Source organism: Rhincodon typus, unplaced genomic scaffold (assembly GCF_021869965.1).
Source record: "Rhincodon typus isolate 14 unplaced genomic scaffold, sRhiTyp1.1 hic_rhity00000615, whole genome shotgun sequence".
NCBI classification, from domain to species: Eukaryota; Metazoa; Chordata; class Chondrichthyes; order Orectolobiformes; family Rhincodontidae; genus Rhincodon; species Rhincodon typus.
Window position 1 is genome coordinate 35,054 of NW_025966253.1, and position 14,947 is coordinate 50,000.

Below are 14,947 nucleotides of genomic sequence, written 5' to 3' on the forward strand. Positions count from 1 at the left end.
AGTAAGATACCAGAATATAATCTATCTTGATAGGTTGCATATCAACCCTTTCACTAATGTGAAAGTTAGTCACAGACATTCATGCAAGGCTGTGGATTTTCTTTTAACAACAGAATTGAATTTTATTACACAAAAATATCAAAATAAAACCCAAGATACATAAATAACAGTTGGAATGATCTAAAACACATAGCAATAGTTCAATCTGTTACCTGAATCTATCCATTACATAAATTTAAATTCAGAGAAATCATCCCCCAATCTCAACTCTTTAGGAGTCTACTTAATTAACAGCCACTGCAGATTTGAATTATGGTGACAATTCATTGAATCCTTTCCAAATCTGCCTGTGAACTTTTCCACAAATCTTTTCAGTTCTAATGACCTGTGTATTTCTAAACACTTGGAAATTTCACAAACTCTTCTCTGAACTGCCCTCAATCTTCCTCTTAGGAGAGGGAGAAACTAAACTTGCTTCTGCACTCACTCTGGCTTTCTGAATTGCATTTTTGAAAAATCTTGCTGATCCACACTCCTCCTGAACTGAAAACAAAGCTTATGACCTTGCAAGTTTACCCTACCTACCATAAACACTAAATTAAATAAAAATATTTCCATTAATATCACAGGAGTTTGCAGTCACCAGCTCTTTGACACAAAGTGGATTAAGTCACTACTCCAGAAGCACTTTGAGACTTTTTTGTCCAAAAGTAGAGTCACAGGCAGACAGGATGGTGAAGGCATTTGGTACACTTGCCTTCATTGATCAAAACATTGCATACAGGATTTGGGACGTCATGTTGCAGCTGCATAGGACATTGGCGAGGCCACTTTTAGAATACTGTGTTCAATTCTGTTCGCCCTTCTATAGCAAAGATGCTGTTAAATTTGAGAGGATGCAGAAAAGATTTACAAGGATGTTGCTGGGACTGGAAGGTTCAAGTTACAGGGAGAGACTGAATAGGCTGGGGCTTTTTTTTTGGAGCATCGGAGGCTAAGGGGTGTCCTTATACAGGTTTATAAAAACATGGATAGGGCGAATAGCAAAGGTCTTTTTCCTTGGGCGGGGAAGTCTAAAACTAGAACGCATAGGTTTAAGAGAGAGGGGAAAGTATTTAAAATGGACCAGAGACGTAACTTTCTCACATAGAGGGTAGTGCACATATGTAACGAGCTGCCAGAGGAAGTGGTGGAGGCAGGTACAATTACAACATTTAAAAAGTATCTGAATGGGTATAAGAATAGGAAGGGTGGAGAGAGATGTGGGCCAAATGTTAGCAAGTGGGAGTAGGTCAGATTTCGATGTCTGGCTGGTGCAAACGCATTGGACCAAAGGGTCTATTTCCATGCCATACAACTTCATGAGGCAGTCTGTCAGGGAGTGGTCAGAGCTTGAATTGGGTTTTTCACTGTGATTTCAGTGAGAGAGAGTTTGGCTGTTGATGCTAGAGCATGAAGATTTGAAAGCTCCCTGCCTATACTCACATGAGCAGCTCTTGGAAGCTCAAAAAATAGAAAACTAAGTTTAAATATTAATGTCTTTACCTGACTGAACTGAAAAGGTGACCCCGATATACGTCTTCATAAAAAAACCCAATAAAGCATCACCTAAGCCTGTGGAACAACACATCGTGGAAACTATTTAAGTAATTTGGCCAGTTTTGTTATTTTCTTTTATTCATCCTTAACTATGTTGGTTGGTCTGCCTTTTGTCTAAACAGGACTAAAGAAAAAAGGTTTTTGGGTATAAAGCATTGACCAGTTAGGTTACTCTTATTTAACTTTACTCTGCTAAAGTTACTATATTGTTAATAAATTGCTAAGCCTTTTATTTAAGTTACAGCCTAATGTCTGCAAATTATTGTTCACAGGGTCTGGAATTAGCAATTCAGAAGTCTGTTTAGGAATCACTGGGTAAATTTTGACAATCTTTGAAGGTTTTAATTTTACCCTGTTGCAAATACAGGGGTAGAAAGGCTGATTTGGTTCAGCTCTGTCGGTTTGTGTCATAACAGCAGTTTGCTATGCAAATTCACACACATTTTCATTCAAACATTATTCAAGCTTGAACATCACAACTACTACTGAAATGTGTTTTAAACCATTAAATGAGTTTTCTCAAGTGTTGGGGCATGATTATGTTAAAGACTTTAATCCAGTGAAGACTAAGAGCTGGTTAATATCATCTTCAGCTTCTTCGTCAATTACATCCCCAACAGAATAAGGTCAGAAGTTGGGGGTATTCATTGAGAATTTCAGTCTTTTTGTACCATTTGGAATTTCTCAAGATACCAAAGCAGTGTACATATATAGAAAGACCTAGATAACATTCAGGATTGGTTTAAGTTAAATGAACACTCATCTCACATAAATGGCTGGCAGTCACCATCCCCAACAAGAGAATCTAGCCATTTCCCTTTGACATTTAATGACATTACAATTACTTAATCCTTCTACATGAACATGCCCAGGGTTACCATTGACCAGAAACTGACCTGAAGCAACCATACAAATACCTTGGCTACAATATAGAAGCCGACTGCTGTGGTGAGTAACTCACTGCCTGACTCACCAAAGCTTGCCCACTGTATACAAGATACGAATGAGAAGTGTGATGGTAGATTCTCCACTGGCCTGGATCAACACTGTGAAGACAACACTCAAGAATCTCAAAACAAGCTCATTGTTCAGGTCTCAACTAACCATCTTCAACAAACAATCACTCCACCAGTGGGGCAAAGTAGCGAACATTTATCTGCAATGTGTACTCCAGCAACTTGCTAAGACCCTTGCCATCAGCACCTTCCACACTCATGACCTCTATCAGCAAAAGGAACAAAAAGTAGTAGGTGCACAGGTACAACACCTGGAAATTCCCTCCCAGCCCTAAAACATTCTCACTTGGATTTTTATTACTGTTCTTTCACTGATAGAGTTAAAACCCTGGAACACCATAGCTAAACACTTCTGATTAACAGGGTTCTAAAGAAGAGTCATATTGGACTCTAAACATTAAATATCTGTTTCCCTTCACAGATGCTACGACACTTGCAGCATTCCTCCAACACACTTTATTTCCGATTTCCAGCATCTGCAATATTTTGCTTCTACTAAAAAGTTATTATCTTTGTTGTTTTCTTCGCAAGTTGATTTGTATCAAACATGCATTTTCACAACTGCTCTTATTAACCTTGAAAAAAAGGTGGGTCAGTCATATTGATAGTTTATATATGGCCTTGAGTTGAGTTATAGACTGGTGGTTCAATTTGTAAACTAATATAGTTATCTTAATATTTATATCGGTAAAGTTGCAAGCAATGCTTCCTCATAGAGAATCTATAGTACTGATTTGAAGATATTAAATCCACAAGCATGTTCTGGAGACAGTGCAAATAGATTTTCTCCTGGATTCCAAAATGAATCATTGGGAACCCTTAACTAATAGGGATGAATACAAAAAAGACAACCTAACTTCAGAGACACTGTGGAGAATGGAAATATCTTGACTCTGCAATAGGGTGTTCATTTGGATCGAAAAATTAACTGGAACATTAGTTTGCTATGAAATTCAACTGGGGCATGCTTGATGGTGCTGGAAACCACAAAGCATGTCTTTTACAGCTTGACACCAATTCTGCCCTCAACTTCAACACTAAAATTCACAAACAATACAACGTTTGCAGTCCAAATAAAATTTGGTATGCCTATCTTTATGAGAGAATTATATAATCTGTTCAGGGGTATGTCCAGTAATGTCAAATTAACAGTCAAGTTTAATAACGGAGGAGGTATTCCAAACATTACAAGAAAAGAATCTGTAAGAATGACAACCTGAAACATGCACACTGAAATTTATTGCTTCACTGCTTGCCACAGAGCATAAGTTACTGCAGACCAAGCCACCTACATGCACACAAGCAAAGCTTAGATTTTGATCAAGTTTGACTCCAGCAATCTCCCAGTTACTGAAGGACATCCATAATTCTCGACAATATTGGCACACAGCACAAGAAACATAAAACAGAAATACAGGAGGTACATTTAATCTACTGCCTTGGTATTAAACTGACATTGCAGATGGGCCTCACATTATTGAAACCACAAACTTTTCTTCCAATTCATAAAAACCGGATGCTTTCTTTTATGTTCGGCCAATATCAACTTCGACCACAGGTAAGATGTTGAAAATCTACCACACGGCATTGATAGCAAACACCATTATAATTAGTTGCAAACAAATAAATTAAGTGGGGTACATTCTTTGAGTCCTCTCTCACAGCAAAAAAAAAGCACTTTCCAACTGTAAGGGCAACTGTTGTTTCATTGCTGGCAGGGACATACAATTGAACTCAATTTCTGCTCCTGCACACTGTTGCACCACTAGTAGTGACATTAACATTAAAAATCAGCCAAAAAGAAAATCACATTTTACAGTTAGTAACTGATAAATTTGCTTACTCCTAATACACTGCAATTTGACAAATACAAACAGCATATCACAGATCATAATCACCGACTGTGCTTCAATTTACCTTAAAATTTAAGACAGTGCCAAATTTTAAATCTTTTAAACAATAATAATTGTTCATGTTGATTTTAATTTAATATCTATTTATTTATTTCAAAATCACTACATGTCTGGGCAGTAGATAGTGAGAAATCAATCCCACTCATGAGAGGATCAGGAGGAAGTGGGCACAGATTTAAAGTAATTGGCAAAAGAAGCAAAAAAGTGATAAGAAATAAAGCTTTTTCATGTGGCAAGTGATACACTAACTGAGTGTGGTGGAAGCATGTTCAATCGAGGCACTCAAAAGGGAACTCGACTAGAAAGGAACAATGTTCTGGTTTACAGGGAAACAGCAGGAGATAGGCACGAAGTGAAATGATCATTCAGAACTGTTGCAGACAATGGGTCAAGTAGCCTGTATTGGTGCTGTAACAATTCTGTGATTCTGCAAACAACTATAATGCGTTTAATAGATATTAGTAAGCATATCTTAAGAAACAGATTTTTCACCATGCATAGCTTTCTTTTTATTTAGGAAAAAGAACAAATGTTGCTGACTGGAATGCAGTAATATAATCACTTCATGTTACTTCTGTTATCAGCATAATCTAATACAATAGCCTGTACCAAAATTGGAGAGTTGAAAAAATTACCCTTTCACAAATCACAATTGCAGCAATTTTCCAGTGACCCATTTCCAAGGTCATAAATAATCAGGGACAATTTAATGACTGTAATAGAATTCATGAACATTAAAAGCATAGTAAAGTGTTTCAATCTAAGGTTAGCTAGAATTACAGAACATAATTGCAAGAAAATAATGTGTTTCTGCTACAAACACAGGTGTCCAGACATTGACAACAAACCAATTTTTTGGGATACCGGGAAATTCTGCTCTTATATCAGTGCACCTATTTGATCAGATTATTGCTCTCAACAATTTACACAGACTTGGTATTGTTAATAAAAGTTAACTATGGTATGAGACACCACAGAAACAAAAACAGCTGCCAAACAGTAGCAACAGAGAACAGATCAAAAGCATGGTTACAAAGGTGGTCTTTAAAGTAACAGAAAGTAAGTAGCTACACAAAAGTATGTCAATAACACGTTCTAGACTTTGGGGTTAGAACTGCCCAGGAGGGAATGAAAATGCAAAGGAAGTTTGAGTCAGAAAAGAGGAAGTATGAAAGCTCACAGGATGCTGCCTATGAAATAGGGTTAGAGATTGATATCTAGGTAAGAAGAGGAGAAACTGTGAAGAGATTTCATTTTGAACCAAAAAAATTCTCCATTTCATTCCTTACATAATTACTTAATCTGCATACTTGTACTCCGAAGACTAAGTTAATAATATTGAACAAATGCCCACAATAAGGTAACTTACACCAGCATCTTTCACAATCATAGTATGTCCCGAAGCACATGATAACCATGAGTTGTCTGTAATGTAGAAAACATGGCAGCATAGTCCCACAAATAATAACAACAAAGAGATCTGTTTTACTGATGTCAACTGAGGTATGAATTTTGATCAGGACGTCAGGGAACTGTCCCTGTTCAGCTTAAGATATTCTGATATAGAATATTTTGCAACTTATATCTTTACAAGTCTAAATCCAAATGGGCAGCCAAATTGCACCACTGTTGTTGTTGAGTGGAATTCAGGTATTAACTTTTTTGTCTGCTACATTCATTCACAATATGGTGGACAGTCTGATCCAGATAAGTAAATTGACATGCTGGTTGTCCTTGAAATTCTACTTGTGGAGGAGATGTGATGTCTTTGCATGGAGAGTGCGTATAAATTTGCTTGGGAGAGGTCACATACTGCCGTTCCTGTTGCTGGATCATTCATTAGATCTTTATTGACGATAGAGTTGTCAACCCAGAGATGGAGCCATTTATCCTTTTTGTAAAACCCCTGTATCACTCGAAGCATTCACAGTTCTTGAAAGGTTTGCATGATTTGCATCACATATTCAGTAGGTTCGGCTTCAATGTGGTCCAACTCTTTTGTTCTGCAAGCGAGATATCAGACAGGCCTGGGTACCATTGCATGCAAGTTGATTTCAGTGTACCACTGATGATCAGCATTGTAGTCTGAAAGACAGTGCTCAAGTACTGAGTGTAGATTTTCTCTGCTCAAATAGGACAGCAGCATTCTGCCGACAAGTACACAAGAGCAAGACTGGTAGTACAAAGAGCATACAGACAGGAAGAGTTACTCAAAGAATTTGTAAGAGCTACACTGCAGAGACATCAACAAATAACCAGCTGGGTTCACAGCAGGTTTTCTCAACTTCAGCATGACAATGACTTTAATCTCTCTCCACATTCATGGAATACTCCAGTTGAATGGATGTCAGGATTCAGAATGGATGTCATTGATTACTACCAAGGAGAGCCGTGAGATCCTTTTACATCCATTCAAGACTTAAATGCACAACCTTCTGACTTAGGGGTGAGAACATTCCATCACCAAGGCACGGCTGAAGCAGTGCACTTCACAAAAATGAGTGTTTTGCAATGTATTCAATTGGAATTCAACTGGCAGGTGCAGCTAAAAGAAATAAATTAAATGTGAGGTGCAGCAAAACAAAAAGTAATTTGTACAAGCTTTACACAGTTTGAAGCCAAGTGGGTTCCTAGGTAATCCATAACTTGACTTTATAAATCCAATCAAAAAGAATCAGAGCATTATGAAAAATTAGACTAAGGGCTCAAATTAAAAGCAAGATTGTTGGAAACTCATGTTAAAGTCATATTAAAGCTGCAAGTAGATGGTCCTCGTAAAATACAACCGAGACAAATATCGATCATTGTTGAATTGGAACTACATTGAAAAACGCACTGAATTTTACATTTGGGACTTTTTTTTAAAAAAATGTGCTCATGAGATGCGGTCATCATTGGCTAGGCCAGCGTTTATTGCCCATCCCTAACTGCACAAAGGGCAGTTAAGAATCAGCCACTTTGCCGTGAGTCTGGAGTCACATGTAGGCCAGATAGCTAAGGACAACAGGTTGCTTTCCCTAAAGGATGGATTTTTACAGTAATTGACAATGGTTACATGGTTGCCATTAGGAAAGCTCTTTATTTTAGATTTTATTGAATTCAAGCTTCACTATCTGCCCTGGTGGGATTCAAACCTATATTCTCCAGAACCTGGGGTCCTGAATTGCTAGTCCAGTGACATTACCACTGCCTTCCTTTGGAGCATTCTTAAATTGAATAAAAAGAATGATCAGCAAATATACACAGGATTTTGCAATCTGCAGCACAGAAGCGCGCTATTCATCACAATTGGTCTATTGCAGAGTTTATATTCTACCTCCTGCTCCTCCAAATAATCACCTCCCCTTTCTCTTGTTCCTCTATTCCCTTTTTGCATCTATCATATATATATTGCATATATCACATATATATTGCATATATCAAAATGTGTCATACTACATGCTTCAACCACTCTACTGGCAGCAAACGCTATGATAAGAGAAGAATTCCTTATTGGATCTGTTGGTGACTACCTTACACATGTGATCCTTGTTCTGGATTTACACATGGAAATACAGATTTCAACGTACACCAAATTGAAGACTTTTGATTACATATATAAAGCAGAAGTACAAAATTCTTAACTTGGCAATATTTCTGAACCTCACTTTCACAAACTCATTCAATTGAAAATGTCAGATAACAGTACTAACATTCTCAAACACCTCAAAGAATAAAAGTGCAGCAATTTTCTTTTATTTTCTTGGTTTGACGAAGTTTTTTTAGCATTTTGTCGTAAAATGCAAAGAACAGGTGTAGAAAACAGCATGGCTTTCTGAAACTAACCACTGACCAACAATCACACCAATATACATCAAAGTATCTCTAATTCTTGAATTATTCAGTTAAATTTGCTGTAATTCTTAAACAAATAAGCATATTACACTTTGGCAGTGAAGATATGTTCCAGAGCTAGCTACACGTTTTATTCAAGCTGTTCCAGTAGAGCCACTACATTGACATCTACCCACGAAAGTGGATAATTGCCAAGGTACGCTCAGTCTACAAAAAAAGGGAGCAAACTAAATCTGGCCAATTACGCACTAGCGTACTTTCAAACATCAGCAATGGGATGAAAGAAATTGTCAACATTGCCATTAACTGGCACTTATAAATACCTACTCATCAATCGCAGATCAAAAAATGGACAAAAGAACTGAATTACAGGGTGAGTGACTGCTCTTGATCTCAAAGCAGTATTTGATTGAATGTGGCATCAAGAAAATCTAGTAAAATTAAAGTCAACGGCATCAGGGAAAACTCCATTGTTGGAGTCAAATGTAGCACAAGAGAAAAAGATTGGTCTCCAGCAATTATGTCTGACTGTAGGATATTACTACAGGAACTCATCTAGGTGGTATCCTCGGGTCAAAATTATCATTCACTTCAATAACAACTTTCCCTCCTTCATAGGGTCAGAGTGGACACACTTGCTGATGATTGCAGTGTTTAGTTCTATTCTCCATTCATCTGAAAGTAAGAATCTGTGTCTAACGCAGAAAACTTGAGCATCATCTAGACTCGGAGAGATAAGTGGTAGGCAAGCCAGGAACAGCTACATAAATACTTTAGCTACAAGAACAGATCAGGATTTGAGACTCCACAAAGCCTATCCACCTTCCACAAGGTACAAGTCAGGAGTGTAATGGAATCATCTCAATTTACCTGGATGAGTCCAGCTTCAACAACACTTGAGGAACCCAACACCATCAAGAACAAAGAAGTCCACAACCTCCTTGTGTTCAAATCCCTCTATGGTTTAATCGTTCCCATTTCAGGTTGCTAATGGAAGCAAGGGAGAAAACAACGGAATAAGGAAACCTGCAAATTCATTTCGAGCAGCATGTTGTATGTGTACCTACAGCAGGTCAAGGCAACGGTGCACCACTATTTGTCAAGAGCGATTATGGATGGGCAACAATATTTGGCCTTGGAAGTAACTTCCACATGAATTCATAAATATTTTGTAAATCACTCACTTAAAACGGATTACCAAATAAGTGGTCAAAAACGGTACCACAGCCACTGCCTTTGATTTGTCACATTGCTTGGCCAACAGCCAGCACTAGGTGAGCAAGAATTGAGCAAAATATTGCTAAGACCAACGTTATCCTGTTGAGCCCAACTACAAACCCTGTTTTCTAGTTACAAACTTCATCTCTGACATCAGTTAGAGGCTGTAACAAACTTGCATTAAAAGGTATTGAACCTGACCTCAAGATGAGCTTCTAACCAACAGTTCCCCTCCACCACAACCGCTACTTAAACACCTCCACAACAGTTCCACCTGTTTAAGCTCATTCTCTGAAGAAACTCTAATCCACAGATTCCTATGCTCCTCTGGATCGTCACCCATCTTCCATCGTACATAAACTTAAGCTCATTCAAAACACTGCTGCCCATATCTTAAGGGGCACTTCTTTAAAAAAAACTTTACTGTATTATATTCTGCCTTTTCAACCAGTTTGGTGTTATTTAGTGCTATTCAGCCTTTCTAAAAAATAAAGACAGGATGGCAAAGGCTGGCACTTAATGCTCCACTGAGGGAATGCCACACAGTTGGACATTAAACTTAATCTTGTTACTTCATTGTTAGTAGTAATTTGTAGTAACGTATGTGTATCTTGACTATTACTTTTCCTACAAGACACTTCAAAAGCATTCACCAGCGACTAATTACTCAAGCTGTTCTGCTGTTGTGAACGGGGTATCGAGATACATGTTTTTCTTCCAGCATGTGTGAACAATCCCTGAATCTGACTATTGTTTAATTGGATAATACTCCAATAACCAACAGAAATTATCCAGTATATTTTTAAGAACAAAAAACATATAATTCTGCAAAGATGAGTTCTTGGAGTATTTTTGGGACAGTTTCTTAGAGTAGCATGTTCTGAACACATTTCATAGTCAGACAACAGGTTATGAGATGACACAGGATTAATGAAAGTGGTGTGGTGTAGGTGCCCCCAGATAACAATGACCATAAAACAACTGAATATCAACTCCAGTGAGGAACAGAAGTGTGGATCTAAGACTGGTATTTTAAAAATTTAAATAAGGGCAATTATGACAGCATGAAGACAAAGCTGGCTAATAGAAACTGGGTAACAGAAAAAATCAGTAGCGATGCAGCAGCAATCATTCAAGGAGATATTTCAGAATACTCAGATAAGGTACAATCCAGTGAAAAAGACAGACTTCAACAGAACTTGCATCATTTGTGGCTAATTGAAGTTAAAGACAGAATGAAAATGACAAAGTGTACATAATTCCACAAATGTGTGTGGCAAGTCAGAAGATTGTATAGGATATAAAAAAAAAAGCTAAGAATGACCAAAACATTAATAAGGAGGGAGAACATAGAGTACAAGAAATATGAAAACAGTATGAGTTTCTGCAAGTAAATAGTGGCTCGCTTTTGACCATGTCCAGGGAACTAACAATGCAAAACCAATGGTAGATGAATTGAACAGATACCTTGTATCAAAAAAAACCAGGCAAGTGCAGTTTTATTCAGCTGGGTAAGCAGCACAGGGGCATGTGGTCAACCTTATCGAGTGCTGCAGTTAGGTCAATGAGGACAAGGGAAGGAAAGTTTACCATCGTCAGTCACATACAATGCCATTTGTGACTTTGATAAGGGCTTTTTTTTCATGCAGTGACAAGGACATAAACAAGATTAGGTTTGTTCAAATGTAAAGTTCCTGGAAAGACTGCATGGATTTGGGAGGTGATACTATGTTGAAAAACTTTGGCGAGGAGAGAGAAGTTAAAGTTGGAGCAATATTGCAAGTGCCAGTGTGAAGGTCACTAGTTGCAGACTCCAGCAACAACTAATTCACGTTCCAAGAGTGGACACATCAACAAATTTAGATATAAATAACTGAAGCTTCAGGTTATCCAAGGTCTCAATGCATTGCTACCAGCAGCTCACTGCAGCCTACAGCTTCACTGCAGCTAGCTCTGATATTCACAGCCTGCATTAGCTGGTTCTGCTGCTCTGAAGAGACCTTTGCACCTAGGACCATATGCTAGCTGAGAGCTTCCTTGTCAATAATCAAAACATATGAAATGTGAATGACAAAATCCTCACTACCTAAACACTAAATGCACACATATTAAATTACATGTCATGATAGCCGAAGTGTCACTGAATTTTCTTTCAGATTTATTGCTGTCCGAGATCTATTTACAACATCAGGTGGTAGGACAAAATCTTCAACATAGAGGTTGTATATCTGGCATTGAGTGAGTGCTCATCAGAATTCAGATTCAATGTATTATATGGTTCACATGGAGGATTCCTGGATACCAAAGACAATATTCTAAAGTCAACCAAGCACAAGGCGCCACACCAAGGATATAAGCCTAGATATGAAGACACTCAAAGCCAACCGCAGAGCTTGTAATCTTGGACAAACCCAACTGGAGAAATTGTTGCTATCAAGTCAAATGCCTTCAGGACAAGTGCGCACAGCATTAAGCCAATATTTCCACCCACTCCTCTAACACTGACTTATATCCGATATTTATAATTGATTATAGCGGCTTGGCTTAAGAACACACAAGATGACACGTAACACAAACCAACTGTTCTGTCGGACACTCATTCTTCAAAGCAAAGGGAGAATTCATCATCATTACACTGGAGTTTCAGCCATACTCAGCTTTAAACCATTTCCTAACTGCTAATTTGTAATCCAAGTTTAATGACCAACGGGCAATATTTCAATTGACAGAAACATTGACATTGACATAAACACACCCATTCACAAGCAGTTCCTTTTTAATAAGCAATAAACTAAATCCTAAATATTACTGCATTTCAGACGTGTGATTGAATCACATAAATTAGATATTGAAATGTGCCCATCATGACACTTGTATCAACAATTGGATAGAACATATCACCCAATAACACACATACAGCACAAATACAAAGTATTCAGCCCAAGTGATCTGCTCCAATATTTACTTTCACATAAATCTCCTCCCACTGACCTGTCTCCACATTCCTTCATCCTCATCTCTGTATCAAATCTACGTATAAAAAAGTATGAAGGTCGTTTATTTTAACCACTTGATACTACAGTCTTCCAAGCGGTCACTCTGAAGAATCACTGCTTAATGTCAACTATTAAATTGCTGTTAGTGACTGAATTTGACATTATGGAAACAGTTTCTCTCTGTTCACTCTACTGAAACTTCATAATTCTACAGATCAGGTTTCCTTGTGTTCTCTTCTCCAAGGATGACATCCTGAGCTTACTCAATCTCAATCCTTCCCGCTTAACCGAACCAAATCCTCAATTTTGGTAGCTCTTTTTGCAATGCCTCATAGGTCCTTTCTTTTGTACAACGACGACAACTGAGATCATAAAATGGTACACCATAACCCATCCTGCACCTGCCAACTGCTCCCCTACTCATTCCCTATAATTGTTAATTTTTCACATCAGATTCGCACATCCTTCACAGCAACTAAATAAACCCAGATCACGTCCCATACATTCTTGCATATAGTTAAAATAAAAAAAAGCCTTTCAATCTCTTTTGTTGTCAAACAGCCAACAACCAAAAGGTTACATTTGCTCCCAATCCCTTTCAAACTCTTGACATGATCTCGGGCAGCGGCTCGCCGTGGTGACTATTCGGTAAATTAACAATGGAAAAAATAAAACACAAGGACTATCAATTCTAAGAGAAAGTTGGAGTTTGTTCGAGAGGAAGTGAGCTCTCAGGAGGGACTGGCTGCATTCGCGGGAGAGCACACACTCCGCATTGGGGTGCAGCTTAAATCGAACCCGCTGCCTGCTGCAGAAGGAAGCGCAGTTCACCGGCCTGGCGGGGCGGAGTGAAGTGGCAGAGGCTAGTAGCTGAGGGGGAAAAGAATCGGGGTGAGGGGAATGTAGCTGCGGCAACGAGGCCGCCGGGGCCGGAGCTGGAGCTGCGGCTGCTCTGGGTGAAAGGTCACCGGGAGGGGGTGAACCGCTTTCGTCAGATATGCAAAAGGCGGCCCGAGGCCGGGACTCTCCATAATCCAGCTCGGCCGCCGCCACCACCACCACCTCGTCCTCCTCCTCCTTCTCCTCTCCCACACACACACACCGCTCAGAAGTCGGTGTTGCCGCTCCGGTTCCGACGGGGAAAGAGAAGGCCCGAGGCCTGAGGCCCACTCTGGATCCCGGTTCCTTCAAGTCCCCGAGGCCTCGGCGGGGCGGCGCCTGTCGGATGTCTGCAACAGCGGCCACCGCCGCCGCCATTTGGGCGTTGAGCCTCGGGCTCGGCTCGGGACGAAGAGTTCGAGCGCTGTTTCCGCCTCTTACCTGAGACGTTATTTTCAAACGGGGCGGAAAAGCCCCGAACCTTTTCCCCCCTCCCCCCGGATTCTCGGCTCCGCCGCGGGTCAGAGTTCGTGACCTCTCCCTCGGTTCCGTTGGCGGCGCATGCGCTCGCGCGTCGGTCGGGGCGACAGCGCCACAAAATGGCGGCCGCAACCCTGGACTCGAGCCAAAGATCCGCCGCTCACTCTCTCCTCCCTGTGGGGACGGAGGAGATACTGATCGGCTACTCCTGTCAAAATACTTCCGAGCCGGTGAGGGACGTCCGCCGATGCAGTATTCTTGATCAGTAGCTTCCTTCCCAGGGCCTCAGCACAGGCAGATGATGGCGCCTCAAGAAACTACGTCTGTCCCCCATTTTCTGCCGGGCCTCTTCCTCCTCCTCCTCCTCCTCCTCCCACCCCCACCAACAAATACATACACAGGCGGGCTTGGCTTATTTCCATGTCAAGATCAATTATTTATTTCCCTGTTTGAAATGATCATGAAAATGGAACAGAAAGCTCTGGAAATCTGAAATTCAAACATACAAAAAGTTTAGGACTGACTGCCAGTTCAAAATGGAAAAAAAAGTGAAAATTTGAAGTAACCCAGTCAGGAAACTTGAAGTTTTGAGCATCTCGCCTTTTTCAAACACCCACGCCTCTACTTGGTCAATACCACACAATCAAGAACAATGCCAAGCTGCTTGTCAAAATTTCCTAACTGTTTTCCTATCAGCTTCTCCATAAAGGCACTCATCTTAAGAAAATTCAACTTGACTTCTTTGCCTTCTTATCTCCCTCCGTCAAATCCAGCTTGCCTGTTTCCCATTGAACCTTACTACTTTAATCATGTCAATACTGTCATCTTCCATTCCATCTAATTTTAACGTCCCGAAACTCTGCAGTTCATTTCCCAAGACACAAGTCCAATTAAATGTAACCATTTGGCTTCTCATCTGATACTAGTTGGATTAGTTTTCAATTTCCTACATGCCATCACCCATCTATGTCTATTATTGTCTACAGTCTTACGATCCTCTAAGATTTTTGCA

The 14,947-nt window shown here is 39.7% G+C and overlaps 1 long non-coding RNA gene across 1 annotated transcript in view; it reads right to left on the reverse strand.

Annotated features, from left to right (window-relative positions):
- LOC125488376 overlaps positions 1-14,282 on the reverse strand; it is a 41,326-nt gene extending 27,044 nt beyond the window's left edge. Inside the window, exons 1-2 of the long non-coding RNA XR_007266291.1 lie at positions 13,897-14,282; positions 9,233-9,349 (exon numbers count right to left, since the gene is read on the reverse strand). This is a non-coding gene — a long non-coding RNA (uncharacterized LOC125488376). The remainder of the gene's footprint in view (positions 1-9,232; positions 9,350-13,896) is intronic.
- Positions 14,283-14,947: the final 665 nt, after the last annotated feature.